The sequence below is a fragment of the Chelonoidis abingdonii genome, chromosome 17 (assembly GCF_003597395.2).
Source record: "Chelonoidis abingdonii isolate Lonesome George chromosome 17, CheloAbing_2.0, whole genome shotgun sequence".
NCBI lineage: Eukaryota > Metazoa > Chordata > Testudines > Testudinidae > Chelonoidis > Chelonoidis abingdonii.
The window spans coordinates 10,085,089-10,104,762 of NC_133785.1; the positions used below are offsets into that span (position 1 = coordinate 10,085,089).

The window sequence follows — 19,674 nt, forward strand, 5'->3', positions numbered from 1 at the left end:
CAGCTAACCCAGCCTGACTGGTCGCTTCTGGGGTTTGCTTCTAACAAGAGGCGGGCAATGTCCTAGAGTCACATTCACTCAGACTCAGGGTGCAGAGAAGCATGGAGAGAAAACAGAGACTCTCCCCCTGCTTTTAATGGATGGGGGCCTATGACATATGGTTCTCACTCCAATCAGCAGGGGGCAGCAGCATGAATGTGCACTAGCCGCTTCATCCTTATTATCTGTATTACAGACTGAGATCAGGGCATCATAATAGCATGTGCATTGTTACTGGCATTATTATACTGTCCACGTTATGGCAGTGCCTACACATCCCGACTGAGATCAGGGTATCATTATGATGTGTGTTGTTATTAGCATTACAGTAAAAACTAGAGACCCAACCCAGATCAATGAGTCGTTATAGGGTGTGCATTATTATTGATATCATGATAGCACCTAGAGGCCCCAGTCCAGACTGGGTAGTCATTATGGTGAGCACATTATTATTGGTATGATGGTAGTACCAAGATCAAAGCCCAGTTCTGGCATGTGCATTACTAGCAGTATTTCAGTAGTACCTTGAGGCACAGAGTACTTCAAACGTAAGGTCTGTGGGGCAGCGAGTGTACAGCCCCTAGCACAACAGGGTCTCCGTCTGAGTCTCCTGGATGCTACCTCCATGCACACAGTACATACCAATAATAGCAGAGACAGGCTTTCTTGCAGCCGGTGGGAGATGAGATGCCAGGCTGGCTGGGCCCATTGGTCTGATCTGGGCGGGGGTGGGGGAGAAACCGGATACTGGACTAAATGGGCCAACTGGTCTGATCTGGGGTCGGGGAGTGGGAACAGAATACCAGGCTAGATGGGCCCATTGGTGTGATCAGCGGGAGTGAGGGGTGAGGATGGGATGCCAGGCTGGCTGGGCCATTGGTCTGATCCAGTCTGGTGTCTCTGTTAATATTTACCAGCGTACCTGGCTCTGGGGAGCTCTCAGAGCACTTCTTTTCCTTGCTATTAATTGAACGGAAAAAAACATTTGTAATAACATCAAAAGGGATTTAAGCTTCACCTCTGAGTTTTGCAGAATAAGGGGGTGGGGGATTATCTATATCTATAACCCCACTGGGAGAACAGCACGGCACTTCCTGTGCTCTATTGGCAGAACCAGCCCACGCTCCCTGTGCTTTCTGCGGGGCCCTGCCCCTCCACTGAGACCCTCTTAGTGCCTTTTATTACACAGGTTTCTTTCAGTGCTGAAATGAACCAGGAATGCTTTATTAATAAGGGAGGGCTTTGAAGCTGCTGCTGACCAGGCCTACGTGGTGCCGGCTTTGGAAGCCAAAGCAATGAGCAGCAGTTTTGGTTTGCAGTGCAGAGCCGCATTCCCAGCTGCTGTAAAGCAGTGTCCATCAGTGCCCAGACACCAAAAGTGTCAGGACTGCGCAGGTGAGGGTAGGGAGAGGGAGAATTGAGAGTAGAGGTTGCAGTCAGCCGTGGGCAGACAGCTCTGTCCTCTCAGGGGGGCTGTATCTTCTCCCTTTGCCCCAGCCTTGGAGCAGATCTGCCCACCAAACATCACCCCCCCGAGTGGCAGCAAGTGATACTGCGCCCTGCAGTGCATCAGCCAGACATTATTGGTGAGACTGACTCTAATGACCAGCTGTTCCCAGTGGAACTCCCTTTAACTCAGTGGAGCTATGGCTGATTTACACTAGCTGGGGATCTGAGCCCATTGGCTCCAGTGGAGCTATGGCCTATTTGCACCAGCTGGGGGTCTGACCCCCATGGCTCTAATAAAGCAAATGCCCTTTCACAACAACAGGGGATCTGGCCTCAGTGACACTAGTGAAGCTGGGTTGTTTTCACCAGCCCAGCAAATTGCAGGAAGTGGAGGGGTTGAAGGAAGATTCACAGGTTTTGTTCACAGGGGTGAGTTGCTGCTCCCATAAGGTAGCAGGGCTAAAAGAGCTGCAGTGCTCAGGGTTCCAGGTTATTAGAAGCGACAGGCTTGCAAGGAAGATTGGGCTGTTGAGAGTGTGGATGGCTTTGGGTATGTCTACACAGCAAAGAAAACCCCATGGCTGGCCTATGCCAACCAACTCAGGCTCACAGGGCTCGGGCTGCAGGGCTGTTTCATTGCTGTGAAAATTTCTGGACTTGGGATGGAACTTGAGCTCTGGGACCCTCCCAGCCCCACAGTTTGGACAAGATTTCTACAGCCCACACTCAGTGGGAGACTCATGTTTGGCTTTTCAGCAGGATGGGAACTGAACTTTTGAGGAGGAAAATTCTGTCCTCACTTGTGGTGCTGAGCCCTGGAAAATCTGGCCTCCAGGGGTCTGATTCTAAGGGGAGGGTTGGAGCACAAACTTCCTTTCTTTGCACCATAAGCCCATGTGATTTTGCTTGAAAAGAGAGGAAAGGCAGAATGGAAAGTTAGAGCAAAGGGGTCCAGAGATGGGCTGTGAAAATCCCATTTGCTGGAAATTAATTGGAGAAATCCACGCTGCAGGCTCCCAATTTCCATAACACAAGTTCCGGCAGCACAGATAATGCCAGACGAAGGATTCATACCATACCGTGCAGCCTTGAAACTTTAAGCCAATTTGTCAACACCCCACACTAGCAGAAATGGTTTAAAAAGCCACCAGATGTCAGACGGCTTTTCTTTTCCTTTCCCCCCATAGCTCTCCATCTTGAAGTCATTTATCCCAGTCATGCCTTCACTCAGTGCTTTTCCCCCTTCTGTTCTTTTCTTTCTTGGGAGAGCCGTGTGGCTCATTCTCCAGGCAGAATCCAAAAACATCAGGCGGGATGGGAGCATTTTTTCATTATACCAATACCAACCCAGGTCTGTGTGGGTGATCGGAATCCCCAACTTCCTTGACTCAGAAGTCTCTACTGACCAAGGCAATGCCCCTGTGTATACAGCCTTGACTGAAGATAGATTATGTTATTCTGATTTCATTCTGAAATTTAATCTCTGATCGTCTTTCTAGTTTTCATTCCTCTGCATTACAGAGGCTCAGAGATTTTGGCTTCTCCAAAGGCAGTTTTTGCCAAAATTCATCAGTTTTAGAATCAGATGAAATTTACGAACTAAGTTTTTTCCCCTAGCCAAAAACTTTTTTTTTTTTTTAAAAACTTTCAAAGAAAATTATCAATATTTGAAAAATCTTTCCTTCTTTGGTGAAAAAGTTCCACAGAACCTTTTCCAACGGAAGCCCCTTTCTGGAATTTTTGGTAAATAATAAAATGCTGATGGATGTTTGTGATCAAAAGTTCAACTGAAAACATTTTGCGGATGATGGGGGATGAGAGGATGGAAAACAGACCCACCTTGAATTGAAAATTATTTTAAAATTTCAAACGAATTCAAAAATCCATTTTGGTCAGTGCTTCCAAGCCTCACCATAATAACAGATTTTCAAACGAGTGGGGAATTAGAAATTAATTGGGAGATGGGGCTTAATGGGTGACATTTTCAAAAGTGCCCAATTCCCAATTTCAAAAGTCTCACAGGATTTTAGGGGAACATCTTCAAAAATCCTTAAGTGACTTAGAAGCTTACAGCACAATTTTCATATGTGCCTATGTGATTCAGGAGGCTAAGTCTCCTTTTCAAAAGTCATTTAGACCCAGACTTTCAAAGGTATTTAGGTGCCTAGTGTCAATCGGAGTTAGGAGCCTAAATACTTTTGAGGATCTGGGCCTTAGGAGCCTAAATTTCATTTAAAATCAATGGGACTTCAGCTCCTTAATGTCTCTGTCACTTTTGAAAATAGGATTTCAGGAGCTTAAATCCACTCATTTGACCCCACTTTCTGTGGCCTAGTGGATAAAGCATTGGATTGGCACTCGAGCAACCTGGTCTATTGCCTGCTTGGCCATTGGCCTGCTGTGTGACCTTGGCTAAGTCACTGCCCCACTGTGCCTCAGTTTCCCTATTTATGAAATGGAACTAATGATACTGACCTCCTTTTTAAAGCGCTTTGAGGTCTACTGATGGAAAGCACTATTATTTGAAAAATCCAACCACAAGAGTCTACATTTTCCAAAGAAACTCATGATTTGGGGATGTTTTGTTCTTAAAGGGGTTCTGAAATGCAGGCACCTGGTGCCCAGAAAGTACCCTCCTGAGAAACCCTGGGAGTCTCAGGTCAGGCACCCCAAATCACGATGTCATTTTTTTAAAATGTGGGTCATTGAGCCAAATCCAGAGATTGAGCTAAGGGACTTCGCATTTTCACAAAGTTCTGAGTACCCAGAACTCGTCACCTGCTTGCTCTAGGTTGTCTGCAGCCTCATTGGTATGAACATAGGTTTGGCAATGAAGGATGGCACAATTATTTCTCCTGATCCACTGAAATACGGACTCCGTATGTGTTTGTGTCTGAGTGAAAGACTGTGTGTGTGTGTGTGTGAGAGAGAGAGACAGATAGATTATATGTATGTATATGTGCGTGTGTGTGTGACCGTGTCCCCCTCTGAGTGTGTCTCTCTGCCTGTGTTTCTGTGTGTGTTTCAGTCTCTGTGCACATTTATGTGTTAGGGAGTCTCTGTGTGTCAATCTCTACGTGAGTCTGTTTATGTCGATCTGTGTGCATGTCCTTCTCAGTGCAAATCTTTGTACATGTGTGAATGTCAACCTGTGTGTGTGTTCCTCTGATCTACTGGCAGTGTCAGACTGCGCGCACACACACACACACACACACACACACACGCACACACAGCTCAGTGGCTGTTCATGACTAGGCCAGCAACTCTGATGTTTCCTCCTTTGCAAATACCCTTTACCTAATAGCTTTGTCCAATCATTTTTGCAGGGGAGAAGTTGCAACTTGGAGGGATAATGCCCTGGATTCCTCACTGCAAGGGCTGATCTCACGTTAAACCTGTGGCGGGAATGGATTTTTCCCTTCCTTTTCTTTTTTGAAAGGCTATCCCGTCATAAAGCAAAAGCAGCAGAGCCCGCTCCCCCTTTGAAGCCAGCCATGACAACTCAGCAGCGTATGTCAAGCGGATTGGAGGGGAGCTACCTCCATGGTTGAGTAACACAGCAACTCTGTCTCCACAGAGGGGTGTGAATACAAATCCCTCAGCTTGGTCATGCAAGAACACCCTGCTGCCAGGGGGCTTTGAGAAAGGATTGGGTTTATTATCCTGTTTTAAGTAACTTTTGGGAAGAAAGCAGAAGGAATCAGACACCAGGTCTCAAGGGGAGAGATTGCCAAAAGGAGGCTCTTGGGACAACCTGCAAGGAAATAAAAATTCCTTCAGACTGCGAACTGGAACCTGACGCCGAAAAGGATGGATTTACAAAGAGCCAAGCGGAACTGAAGTCCGATGGCCCCCGAAATGTGCATGGTTGCCGGGGAGGGCTAGCCTGATTATATATCGCTGTCAGCAGGGTGTGTTGGGTTGGGAAGAAGGATAAAAGAGGTCAGGCTGAACTGATGCCCGCTGTGGACATAAAAAGTCCCTTGGAGTTTGCAAAGCTGCAGCCTCATCGATGGAAGTAGGCGTCTAAAGCCCAAGTTGATCAGAGAGGAGGGAGCGGCGTAGCAGGAAGGTAAGTTTAACTCATAGATTGCAGCTTGGCTAAAGCCGGTCACACACATTAGCCGCCTGCAGCAAAGCCATGGGGATGTTATCGCTCCATCAGCATGAATGAGGAACACTTAGGAGGCTGCATGAAATGCAGGGAGAAATCACCAAAAAGGGTTATGTCCCAGGGATCCAGAAGACAACATGGGGCATACTCCTCCATGCTCACCGGAGGTGTGGGGAAGCAGTGAGGGTAAGGACTCCTGGGTCCTATTCCCAGCTCTGGGAGGGAAGTGGGTCTAGCGGGTTAAAGAGGGGGGCAGGAAGGGAGGACATCTGGGTTCTACTTGCAGCTTTTGAGGGGAGCGGGGTTAAAGCAGCTTCTGGAGTCTCAGAATGAGTTAGAATCCCAGCTTTCATTTAGAGAAAGACAGAAGGGTGTCGGGGGCAGGGGCAAGAGGGAGAAAGATCGAAGAAAAAGCTTGAAAACATGACCTGAGTGTCAATGTCACCTGCCTCAGTCTGCAGACAGCCTGAAACAACTACCTGAGGTGTGAACTTTCCCATGCATCTTAACTCTGCCATCTGCTGACACCGCAGTGAGGGGCATGGCTGGGGTTACAGGTGGTGCCTAGTGCCCTGGAGTGCCTGGCAGCGTTTGGATCCCAACTGCTCAAGGTAATGGAGCAGCTCCTCACGCTGACAGGGACTAGCCTAAGTGGGGTGCCTGCCCTGGGATTCAATAATAATAATTGGCTCTACTCTTGTCTAATGCTTTCCATCAGCAGCACTCAAAGTTCTTTCCAAAGGAAGGCAGGGTCATTACCCCCATTTTACAGATGGGGAAACTGAGGCACGGGGGTTGTAATTTGCGCAAGGTCACCATCAGGGCCACGACCAGAACCCAGTTCATCTGTATCCCAGTTCAGTGCTCACTCCACTAGACCACATTGCCTCCATAATTTAGCCTCCGGGCAATTGACAGGCTTGAGAACTGAAGGGCAGATATAATTTATGTCCACAGCAACAAGACACACCCAAGCTAGCTGGAGTCTCCCTAGCTCAGGTACCAAGAGCAAAGAAGCTGCAGCAGGACAGACTTTAGCGTGGGCTTGCCCAGCCTGTGCTGCCCTAGGTCCACTATCTGTACCTGTACTAGCTAGAGCAGGGGTAGGCAACCTATGGCCCGGGTGCCGAAGGCGGCACGCGAGCTGATTTTCAGCGGCACTCACACTGCCTGGGTCCTGGCCATCGGTCCAGGGGGCTCTGCATTTTAATTTAACTTTAAATGAAGCTTCTTAAACATTTAAAAAGCCTTATTTAGTTTACATACAACAATAGTTTCGTTCTATATTATAGACTTATAGAAAGAGACCTTCTAAAAATGTTAAAATGTATCACTGCACGCGACACCTTAAGTTAGAGTGAATAAATGAAGATTCAGCACAGCACTTCTGAAAGATTGCCGATCCATGAGCTAGATCAAAGGCAGCTCAGGTGGGCCTATGTGTGCTGCAGTCACAGCCCAGGACTGCAGTGTAGATCAGGGGTAGGCAACCTATGGCACACGTGCCGAAGGCAGCACAAGTTGATTTTCAATGGCACTTACCCTGCCCGGGTCCTGGCCATTTTAAAAACCTTATTTACTTCACATACAACAGTAGTTTAGTTATATATTATAGACTTAGAGAAAAACGTTAAAATGTATGACTGGCACGCAGAACCTTAAATTAGAGTGAATAAATGAACCTTCTGAAAGGTTGCCGACCCCTGGTGTAGATATTTCCTCTTGGGAATATTCACCTCCACCTGCTAACTCATGTTAAAGCTACACCTTGCCATGTCTCCACTAGGGCTTTGGCGAACATGAGTTAAGAACACATCTTTTGTCCTAGTGAAGACAGGGCCTCAGAGAAAGGATGTATTTTTTAACCCCCATCGTGCTAACCCAAGTTAAAATCCGGTGGAAGATGAAGTAAGAGTTTCCCTTCACCAAAATATTAGGTCATGTTAGAAGCTGACCCTGAGGAGTCATGTTAACTAACAAAACATTAAACACAGCTATACAGTCAATTGCAAAGCTAACAGGAGTATTGTCCCTAACTCAGTTCCTGTCTACACACAACACCTCTTCACTTGAGTGGGGTGATGCTTTGAACTCAGGTTGGCTGGCCCCAAAGGGACATAGGCTAAAACTCAAGTGAGCAGAACATGTCAGCTGCTAATATGACTACTCTGTAGTGGGGATGCAGGCTAGCACTACTCGAGTGGTGGAAGTCCTCCAATGCCTTCCCACATCCCCTGGGTGCCCAGAAAGGACAGACACAATCTTTTCCCATTTAATGGGAGAGAATTCATAGACTGGCTCAGCTGTCTACGGTGCTAAGAATCATGGAATACACTCCCAGAAGTCCTAGTAACTCCCACGAGTGAGTGCAGTGACCAGGTGCGCATGGTTATGAGAGTGGTATTTCACAGTATGTAGAAACTTTCACTTGAGCTAGGCTAACTCGAGTTAACTCTGTAGTGAAGACAGAGCCTCAATCAGTCCTGGTTAATCCCCACTGAGGCTACAGGGTTAACCACATACATCCACATGAGGTGGCACTCCACTTGCCCCTTCAAATACTGACAGCTAAGTAGCCTTTAACAGCATAGTAGCTAACATGACCCTCCCCCAAGTCTGGGTTCTAACATCACTTCATTTTCTAGTGGAGACAAGGGACAAAATTTTCAAAAGCCGTTTAAGGGACTTTGGAGCCTAAATCCTATTTTCTAAAGGGATTTGGGGTAAATTTCCAAATGGATTTAGATGCCAAAAGATTAAGATAGGAGCCTACTGGCATTTTCCAAAGCCCTTAGGGCCACATTGTCAAATAGAACTAATAGTGCAAAGTACAAGGACTTAGGAACTACTAAGGAATTTCTGCTATGAACTGGGAGCTCATCAGCTGGAAACAACATGGGAGCAGAGCTGGGTATTAGCTGATTGCAGGATGAGCCACCAATGTGATGCGGCCAAGAAAAAGACAAATGTGATCCTAGAATGTATCGGGCGAGGGATTGCCAGCTGAGTTAGGGAAGTATTAATGCCACTGGGAAGACCTCATCAGAATAGTGTATACAGTTCTGGTCACCCACATCCAAGATAGAAGAATTCAAACTAGCCTGGGTGCAGAAGAGGGCTTATAGGCTGATCTGGGGAATGGAGAGGCAATCTTACTAGAGACAACTGAAAGAATTGGGCTTGTTTAGCCTGGTCATACAAAGGCTGAGAGGGATCTTGTTGCTCTCTCCAAATACACCAGGGGGGTTGACCCCAGGGAGGGAGGAAGAGCTACTGAAGCTAAAGGACAGCGTTGCACAGGAACAAATAAGGATAAACTGGCCAAGAATCAATTGAAACTAGCAACAAAAAGGTTTCTCCCTGTCATAGAAGGGAGGTTCTGGAGCAGCCTCCCAATCCCAGTTCAAGCAGTGGGAAGCAAACAACCTAGCTTGCTTGAAGATGGAGTTTGACAAGTCTCAGACAGTGATGGGCTCCATGACCCTTCTCGTCCTGTGTATCTAGACACCAGGGACTTAAACCTGGGTCTGCCACATCCCACTCATCCCTAACCACCAGGGGAGAGAATCTCTCTCTGGCCCAATGAATGTTGAATTATTTCTACAACGTGGAACAGCTTCACCAGGAGAAAGAGAGAGACTGACTACAACCCAGCGGTCAGGGCACACCACCTAGGATGTGGGAGAGCCAGGTTGAGGCCCACATCAGGAAGAGCAGGGACTCGCATGTAAGCCTCCCGTATGCCAGATTAGTGCCCTGACCACTGGGAGATAGATATATATATATATATTTTTTTTAAGACAGGTATGTAATTTACAGAAAGTCAAGAGATCCTGGGCTTGTTGCAAGCTCTTTTCCCTGACCAGAAATTCCCCTCTGGGCCATCAAAACCAATATGCGGAAATGGAGCAGGGCAGTGATCTTGGCTCGCCAGCTGTCTAACTGCTTTCAGGTTTAAACCCTCCAGTGAACCACAGGAGGCCCTGAAAGTCAATTCATTACAAAGCCTGAATATCAGATTTTAAGATTAATAAAACCTTGATTTATCGCTGCACCAAGCCCCTAAACATTATTCACTGCATAACTCAAAGGGCTGGAGCATCCTTGGCCTGCACTAAGGCTGGCGGGACTAGAGAGCACTCAGCACCCTGCTGGATGGGAACCTAAATCCTTGGTTTGTTGAGGCATTAGCAGCTTTGTTACAAACCAGGGCTGTGAAAGATCCCCTGTGGACAGAATAATTATTATTGATTATAAAAGCAGATAAACCCAGCCAGGACACAGCCGCGCTGAAAGACAGGATAAACCTTGCAAGCGTCTTTCAGTGTTGAAAAGAGTTCCTGTTTATAATAATAATATGGTTTGTGTTATAGCAGCAACTCAGACCTCTTCCAAGCTCAGGGACTCCATTGTGCCAGGCACTGCCCAAACGCCAACTGACCCCAGAGCCCTTGTTGTGCCAGGCACGCGCCAAACTCCAACCGAGCTCTGATCCCCTGTTGTGCTGAGGGCTGCACAGACCCCAACTGAAAAACAGTCCCTTCCCCAAAGAGCTTGCAGTCTATATACAGAAAGGGTGGGAGGGGAAACAGATACTGAGAGGGGAAGGGATTTACCCAAGGTCATACAGCAGATTAGTGGCAATGCCAGGACTGAGCTAGCGCACAGGACTACAGCTCAGAACACCTGGGTTCTTGCCTCAACTCTACCACTGACCTACTAGGTGACGTTGGGCAAATCAGTTCTGTGCCTCAGTTTCCCCTCCCACTCGTACCCAACGCAGTGCCCGTGGGTGCCATGGCGCCCGCCGGGGCATCTATGTGCACCCACATACTGGCCAGCAGACGAGCTTCTGCTGAAATGCTGCCGAAAAGCGGCGTCATCAAGAGGCGTCGCTGCCGAAAAGCCGCTGATTTTCGGTGATGCCACCTCTTGACATTGCCACTTCTTGGCAGCATTTCGGCAGATGCTTGTCCGCCGGCCACGGTCCTCGGTGGCTCATCGTCCGGCGCCCACCACCCGGAAAAGGTTGGGGACCACTGATTTAGACTGTACTATCTTTAGGGCAGGGACTGTTTCTCAATATGTGTCTGTACAGCGTCTGGCACAACAGGGATCCAGATTTTGGTTGGGGTCTGTGCAGTGTCCAGTACAATGGTGTTCTGATTTTGGTCAGGGTCTGGGCAGCATCTGGTACAATGGAGTTCTGATCTTGGTTGGGGTTTTTAGGTGGTACAATACAATAACAATACCATGGTAAACCTTGGACCATGCTGTTTCTTCATCCTACACTGAACAGATTTTGCCACTACTTTATTACTGAGTCTAACATTTTACATTTTCTCCTTCCGTTTTTTAATTACACATACATATGTATTTAAATGTTTCCATGAACACCTGATAAAAAACAAACTGATCAAAATGACTCCCAGTATGGGAGATGGAATGTGGATATCTCCTAATGAAGGGAAACTCCAAATTACTTCTCTTCTTATTATACCGTTTTCCCCCTAGAAAAATATTGTCATATCAGATGTTCCTATCAATATAATTAACCTCCCCAGACACAAATCTGAATTTTCTTTTTCCCACCCCGCTTCTAATGTGTATCATTTTCTATTAACTGGAGCAATTTTCATTTCTATTAGCACTGGATACAATGCAACTGAGCAAACTTCTTTTAACAATCCCTTTTGAAAGGTATTTGCATACCTGTCTGCAATTACAGCCAAGATAAGGCTCCATGCATAATGCATGCAGCATGAAATTGGCAAAATAATTAACTCTAGGCTTGGTTTTTTTCCTTAAGAAGCGGGCACGTTACAAGTTCTATAAAAAGACACCTAGAGATAAACATCAGAAAAAAATCTCAGCTAAGTCAGTTTGTCCTGCTTCGAGGTGACTCTTCGCTTTGCACTGTGATAGCATCTTGGTAATGAAACAACAACTCGTTTATAAAACATCCCATCTGCAATTTACAGAGGATAATGTTGCATTGGATTTGGATGGGGCACTTTTAAGGAGTACCTACAGGAGTGGCAGTTCAGTGTCAGGTGTATAAATGGGGGAGGTATTTATAAGGAGGTGATATTTAGTCAATAGCATACTAGACTGGGATGCAGGACACCTGGATTCTATTTCTGGCTCTGCCATTGGCCTCCTTCATGACCATGGGCAAGTCATGGTCTCTGTCTGTGCCTCAGTTTCCCCATCTGTAAAATGGAAACAATGATAGTACCAGAGACCAGGATGAGACTTTCACGGGGATGGGGGGAAGAGGGAGATTACTCCACATCAGCCCACTGCTGGATTCTGATCCCTTCCTGTGATTCATCTGGTACAAGCCACTCTGAGAAATAGAAAACTGGATTAGATGGACCTTGACTCTGATCCAGTTTGGCAAATCTAATTCTGGTGTTTACACTTTCAAAAGGAGGTTGAAAAATTGGAAAGGATCCAGAGAAGCAGCACAAGAAGGATACAAAGTCTGGAGAACTTGCCTTAAAGTGAGAGACTTACGGAGTTCAATCAATCTAGTTAGCTCATCAAAGAGCAGGTTAGGTGGTGACTTGATCGCAGCCTATAAGAAAGTTTATATGAGGAAATTTCTGAGAACAGAGGGCTCTTGGATCCTCAATCTAATCCTGGTGCCCACAATTCAGGAAGGATGTTGATAAATTGGAGAGACCAATAATAATTAAAGGATTGGAAAACATGCCTTATAGTAAGAGACTCCAGCGAACCAAAGGTTAAGGGGTGATTTGATCACAGTTTATAAGTATCTACATGGGATACAGAAATTGGGCTCAACAGTCTAGCAGACACAGATCTAACATGATCCAATGGCTGGAAGTTGAAACCAGACAAATTCAGATCAGAAATAAGGTAGGACTATTTTAGCCTCACTCAAAGACTCTGGAGAATCCACCTTTTCTCTGGGTCAGCTCTTCCAAGAGTTAATCCCCCACCCCTTATTTCTAATGTGAATTTCTCCAGCTTCACCTCACGGCCAGTGGGTCTCCTGCCTTTGTGTGATGGACTGAAGAGGCCTCTTCTCTCTGAATCTTTTCCCCATGGAGGTGCCTCTAGACCGTGGTCACACCACCTCTTAACCTCTTGGAGAAACTAAATAGAATTAGAATCTTAAGTCTCTGACTCTAAGGCAGGTTTTCCAGACCTTGAATCATTCTCACAGCAATTTTCTAAACCCTTTCCAGTTTGTCAACATCCTTTTTGAAACATGAGCACCAGAACTGGACATGGTATCCCAGTAATGGTCTCATCAATGCCATGTAGAGAGGTAACGCTCAGGGCTGGTGCTTCCATTAGGCGACCCTAGGTGGTCGCCTAGGGTGCCAGGATTCGGGAGGCGGCATTTTGTGCACTCCCCACAGGGCACGTGGGAACTTCCAGTTCCGCTCCCGTCGCGCCACCGAAGGACCCTCCGCCAACATGCTGCGGAAAACAGCAGCAGGCAATTGAGCAGCTCAATGACTGCCGCTGTCGCCTGCGGCATTTCGGCGGAGGGTCCTTCTTCGGCGGCGCGATGGGAGCTGAACCGGAAGCTCCTGCGCGCCCCGTGGGGAGTGCACAAAATGCTGCCCCCCGAATTCTGCCTAGGGCACCAGAAACTCTGGCGCCACTCCTGGTAACGCTATCTCCAGACTCCTACTTGATAATTCTCTGTTACATGCCCAAGGATCACATTCACCCTATTAGCTACAAAATCCCACCGAGAGATCATGTGCAATTGGTTAGGCAGGAGGTCAAATTAGAATAGTGGTCCTTTACAGGCCTTAAAATCTAGCAAAGCAGGTAACTCTGAGCCTAACCTCCCAGAATGGAGTTAAGGGGCACTGTGTAGAATTGGTCAGATGTTTTCCAGTGGAACAATCTTCTGTCAGAAAAAGCCAATTCAATGAAATCAAAATGTTTCACGGGAACGTCCTCATTTCACCAATGTTTTCAACAAAAAAATTATCAAAATATTTTGTGTAACTTTATCATATTTACTATTATGTTATGTACAATACATAATCATCCTCCTGGCCTCAAATCATTCCTACTGCAATTTTCAGAAGCTTTTCCAATTTGTCCACACTCTCTTTTGAAGAGTGGACACCAGCACTGGTCACAGTCAGGGGTGAAAGTAAAATTGAAAATTTACCTGTATGGGGTGGGGCCTCGGGCAGAAGGGGCAGGACTGGGGGTCAGCGTCCCCTAGCCAGCCCTTCCACGCTGTCTGGCCCGCGCCTCCCGGAATTCCAGCGGCAATTTAAACAGTCAGAAATGTCTGCAGAATGAAAATCCCAAATTCTGACCACTGTCCAACTGCATAAAATCACATCCTCATTATTTGTACTAACTAAATGCATGGCACTTTTCCTGAGTTGGGGGTGTAAAGTCCTGAGCAAATGACACTCAAGGTAACAGTACTCGGTCCTTGGGGATGTAGGGGAAGAGGAAATAAGATTTGAAAGTGCTTTTCAAATATTAAACCAATTAAGTTTAACTATCTCCATGAGGGTGTCATAATCATCACCCCCATTTTACAGTCTGGGGAAGATGAGCTGAAAAGAGGTGATCGGGGCTCAAGGGAATGCAGCTAGGAATGGAACCTGGGTGTCCTGACGGCCAGGCCCCTGCTCTAACCACTAGTCACCACTCCCTTCCTAGAGCTGGGGACAGAACCAGGAGTAAGCAGCACTGTGTATGTGTGTTTCTGTGGGGGCGGTTTTAAATATATTTCTTCTTTTAAAGTGCCAGTAAAACAAACAGACAAAAGCTCAGATTCCATGCCCAACTCCTCCCAATTAATCCTTGCAGTATGACTAAACGGAACCACATTTCCTCCAGGGAACCTTCCCCCCACACCCAGTGTTAGGTGAGGCAGATCCAAGTGGCTTTTAGCAGCATTGCACACACACCCCCAACACGTGCTCCCCAGTCCACCTGCTTCCCACAACGAAATCCTCACCAGCACCACCTCCCACTTGCCTCCACCTCCTTCATCTCTCCCGCTTCTCTTGACTTGGCCTTTGCAAAAGGCACACATGAGACAGGCAGTGAGGTCTTGTCGCTTCTGTCTGCATGGATGCTGATGGGCCCCAGAGGGATAAACTGCGGAGCAAGGAGCTGAGCTTTGGGGGCAACTGAGTTTAAAGTATTGGAGTGTCACAGCAATGCTAACAGATCCCTTCAAACTCCCATCGGCCAGTGTGCACAACTGTTGGAATCTTGCATTCAGGGATGGAATAAAGCACCAGATTTTTATATTCCTCCACCCCGAAAAGAAGTGGATTAACAGCAGTTCTCAATCTCCGGTCCGCAGACAATGTCTAAGGGGTCCACAAAAGGTTCTCGTTACCATAAAACAGTGGTTTTCAACCCGGGGTCCGCAGACTTTGTTTAAAATTTCCAAAGGGACCAGAGCTCCACTTGAAAAATTTTAGGGGTCCTCAAATGAAAAAAAGGTTGAGAACCACTGGATTAAGGCACCTGATTTGTAGCATTCTCCCCCTACCCTCCCAGCCCCCAGGCCCACTTGCTTCAAAATAACCTATAGCCAAAACAGAAATGCCACCACTGCAAAGGAACAGGTAGCATCTCCCACGATGCTAAAGCCCCCACACCAATAAGTAGCCAGATGCACAGCTGGAAGTTTGGGCAAGGGGTTTGCAATGGAAATGAATGGATTGTTCTAAATGCAGTGGGGGCAGATCCCCAGCTGGTGTAAATCAGTGTTGCTCCATTGGAGTCAATGGGGCCAGATTTCCAGGTGGTGTAAATTGGCGGCATTCCATTGAAGTCAGTGGGGCCAGATCCCCAGCTGCTATCAACTGCAAGCTGGCTTGGGAGTTTATTACTCCTCCCTGACTGGCTGATGCTGTCTGCAGAGCAATGCAGGAGCATTGCCTGATGGGACATCAAGATGCACAGGCAGATTTTAATGTTTAAACGTATTTCCTCAGGCAAAGAAGGTTTGGCAAGCTGCAGGCTAGATTCAGCAGCAGCATGAATTATTAGGCAGATTAAAGACTCCTGCAGGAATTCAAATGGTTTATTTTGGTGGGCGTCATGGTAAAGCTCAGCCTCTCAGAAGCATCACTCTGCACTGATCGTGGGGCTACACTTCCATCATCCTTCACCCCCCAACTCTTGGCAGCCAAAGGTTTTCCAAAGTGATTTTGTTGGCCCAGTTTGAGATGCCTTAAAAGGGTCTGACTTTCACAACCCTTTGTTCAAATCAGCCTCCTCTTGAGGTGATTGGGTTAAACCCCGACCCTTATTCCCAGGGGTTAAGATTAGCACCCACGTCTCCTGACTTGCACTGTCAGTCCTTAGTACCCTTGTCACTAGACCCCGTTGCCTCCATATGGGACCTTGGCTAACTATGCTAGGCAAGCAGTGCTGCCTAGTGGATAGGGCATTCCACTCAGACTCAGGAGACTTATGTTCAATACCTGGCTCTGCCACTGGCCTGTTGGGTGACCCCGGGCAAGTCACCTCACTGCCTCATGCTTCGGTTTCTCCATTTGTAAGAAGGGGATAATGATCTTGACCCCCTGTGTAAAGTGCTCTGAGTTCTAGTGTTGAAAGGTGCTGTAGAAGAGCTAGGGGCTGTTATTAACTTGGTACATGGTGCCAGTGAGAGTTAGGCTGAACTCATTGCCATGAGAAACTGCTGAATTTAGCAAGATTCCAAAAGGAGAGTCAGACTGGCAACGTCTTCCAAGTTTAGAACTGGCCTACGTGCCACTCTTAGGAGCCTAAATCCCCACCCAGGTTTCCTATATCTCAGGCTTGCACACTTACCCTTCCACCATCCTTCCCTTGCAGTTTTCAGCTGCTTTACATTTATTCTGCATGGTGCAAAATCTTCACACAAAACCAGAGCAAGCTGCAATCAGGCCCAAGAACCATTTGACTCTCTGAATGGCAAGGGCATTAATAAAGCATCTTTAACTATTTGAGAAACTTTTGTGGTCCCATCAGGTGGATGAACAGTGGATTTTTTGGTTCATTGGCAGTTTTGAAAAGTAAAAAACAAAAATCATTTCGGGTCAGACCAAAAATTAAAACACATTAAATTGTCAGTGAACTGGAAAGTCAGGGGAGGAAATTGTTTCAGGTTGAACAAAACACTTCATTTCGACAAAATCAAAGCATGCCATTTTGAATCTGAATCTTTTTAAACCTTTTTGAACTTTAAAAAATGAAATTAAAATAAATGTTGAGGCTGACATAAAAATGTTCCCGTTGAAAATGTCAAAACTGACTGTTTTGTTTTTTTCAGAATTTTTTTTTGTTTCTTTCTGAAACAAAAAGAGTGTGAAATCAACATATATTCATTTTGATGGGGCCCATCCAACACAGCATCCCTGCACCCTCAGATCAGACCAATGGGCCAATTTATCCCCCCACTTCCTTAGGTCAGACTAGTGGTCCATCCAACCCATTTGCTGCAATTGAGACCTATTTATGTAAGGCAACCAATCTTGCCTTCTATTACCAGAATACCTGAGTACTTCACAATTTTTTAATGTACTTTTCTTCTCAACCCTCCATTAGGTGGGGCAGTGCTATTCCCATTTTACAGATTGGGAAACTGAGGCACAGAGCAGCTCAGTGACATGCCTCAGGAAGTCTATGAGAGAGCAGGATTTGAACCTGGGTCTCCCAAGTCCAAAGCTATTGCCATAACCACTGCATTACTGTTTGTAAAGCTCAGTGTGGGTTAGTTCTGATGTACTGTCCTTCACAAGAGGTTAAGAAAAATTGTTCAAAGCAATTTTAAGGGAGGAATAGGAAAAAAATATCCAGAGTTTGTCTTCAAAGCAGCAGCAGGGGCCAAAAGAGATTGGGAAATGAGACCCTTATTTGGCAGTGAGAAATATTGAGCCATAAAGGATTTTATGTCTCATAATGGAGGAAATGGCCAAAAGTAAGAGTGAACCGGGGAAAACGGAGACAGGGAAGGAAAAAAAAGAAATGTAAAATTTATAGAGGAGCCGAATGCATAATGAACTCAGGCAAAATGAGTGGTTCCTAGTGATTTAATGGGCACTGGCCCAGCAAGATACCTCGCTGGCTCAAATCTTCCATGTAAGGGCCTTGTAAAAAAATAACACTGGACAGGGTTTAACTCAGGTTTGGTGAAAGGGCCCGTGGTGAGTCCCTGTAAAGCATAACCTGCGGTAGAATTCACTAGCACTGTTCTAAACCGACAGCCTTTCACCACAGCCAAGCTGGGGGACAAAGACAGCCACAAGGAAGGGAGGTTAGATAGATAGATAGATAGAAGTGTGCAGGTGGATGCATGGATAGATGAGAGAGGTGTGTTTGGGAAGGGATGGGGAGAGAAAGAGGACTATGCATGGAAATGGATGGATAGGTAAAGGGGTGTGTATGAGGATAGAGAGGGAGAGCTAAACTGCAGTAGAAAGAAAAAGAAAGAATCCATCAGCGCTTTGGCCCTAGGGCAAAGCCCCTGTGTTAAGGTGTATTGAAACTGAGGCAGGGTGTGTGCCCATGAGTCTGCGTTATGGGAGGTGTTCCTGGAATGGGGATTACTCCCCTCCCCAGCGCAGACATCACCTAGACCAATGGTCCCCAAAATTTACCTCGTGCCCCCCTTACCTCTAGGGAAGTGCGACCCACAGTTTGGGGACCTCTAATCTAGGCACACTCCTCCCATTGCTTTACCACCATGCAATCCTCTGTCCCCATCTACTCCACTGCATCCCTCTCCCAGCTACGCAGGGAGGCAGGCAAATAAAACCTACCCATAAAACCAAGCGATTTACTGCACTTAATTTGATAGGCTACATAAACCATGAAATATAAACAACAGGACATAAAAGCTCATCCAAAAGAGGTGGCGGCCTTGCAACAAAGTGCCTTGTGGCCCGGACGCTCTCTCCTCTGCAAAGATCTGTTGCCGAGCAGTTGTGAAACTCAGAGGCTGGGTGCTAACGCAGCAGGAAGGATACTAAGGCAGGAAGATGAGTGTCTGCAATAGAGGAAGGAAGCAGGAGCGCTCTGGTCCATGACTCCATAAACCCTACTATTATCCATCACGCCACAGTGCAAGATACAATCTCAACTCTATTATAATCCTGAGCTAACGCAGGTATTGTGCAAAGTGGTAACTACCTAGGATCCACACACACATACAAGGTGACATGCAGCTGTTATTACACAGCCTCAGAATGGGGGCCCAATCTTGTCTGCCCCATAAGCACTCTTATAATACACATGGTTAAAATTATAGTGGTTAGAGCAGCAGGGCTGGGCATCAGGACACCATGGTTCTAGTCCCAGCTCTGGAAGGAGAGTGGGGTCTACAGGTTGCATCAGGATGTGCTGAATCCCTCGGCTAGTGTGGTCTAGTGGTTAAAGCAGGCGGATGAGAGTCCAGACACCTGGATTCTACTTCTATCTCTCCCATTATTGTAGTGCCTAGGAGTCTCAGTCATGGACCAGGACCCCATTGTGCTAGGCCCCCCTGTGTACATGCCTCTACACTAATGGCTATGCCGGTATCACTAGATCAGTAAAATGTCATCCCACAATCCACATAATTGTACTGAGACAAACGCTGTGTGCACAGCAGGGCTTAGACTGCAAGATCTTTGGGGCAGGGGATGTCTCTCACTGTGTGTCTGTTCAGCGCCCAGCACAATGGGACCTCGATCTCAGTGGGCTCTGTGCAGTGCCAACACTATCAATTTGATCGATGGATCTATAGCTATGTGCTACCGTAACATCACTAATAATGTGTAAATCTCAGATCCCCTGAAAGACACAAATCTGCAGTGCATTAGTTTCTCTCTGACACCCTTTACCGAGAGGAACGATGGGACGAGTGGGTGGCTGAGCGACAAGGAGAGACAAATGCATGCAGGTAGCGGGAATGTGCGCACGACTCTGTTATCTGCTTCTAATGTATGCAGTGTTGTGGCTATATGTCTGAGGCAGCTGGAAGCTGGCATGTCAGCATTGCCATTAGAAAGCTCTTATTAACATGGATTTATACGTCTTCTGCAGCAGATTTTGCAGCCTGACAGATG

At 46.7% G+C, this 19,674-nt stretch overlaps 1 protein-coding gene across 4 annotated transcripts in view; it reads right to left on the minus strand.

Moving 5' to 3' along the window:
• Nucleotides 1-19,674, minus strand: part of MACROD1 (mono-ADP ribosylhydrolase 1) — a 206,785-nt gene that overhangs the window by 136,425 nt on the left and 50,686 nt on the right. The gene's annotated exons all lie outside the window — the stretch shown is intronic.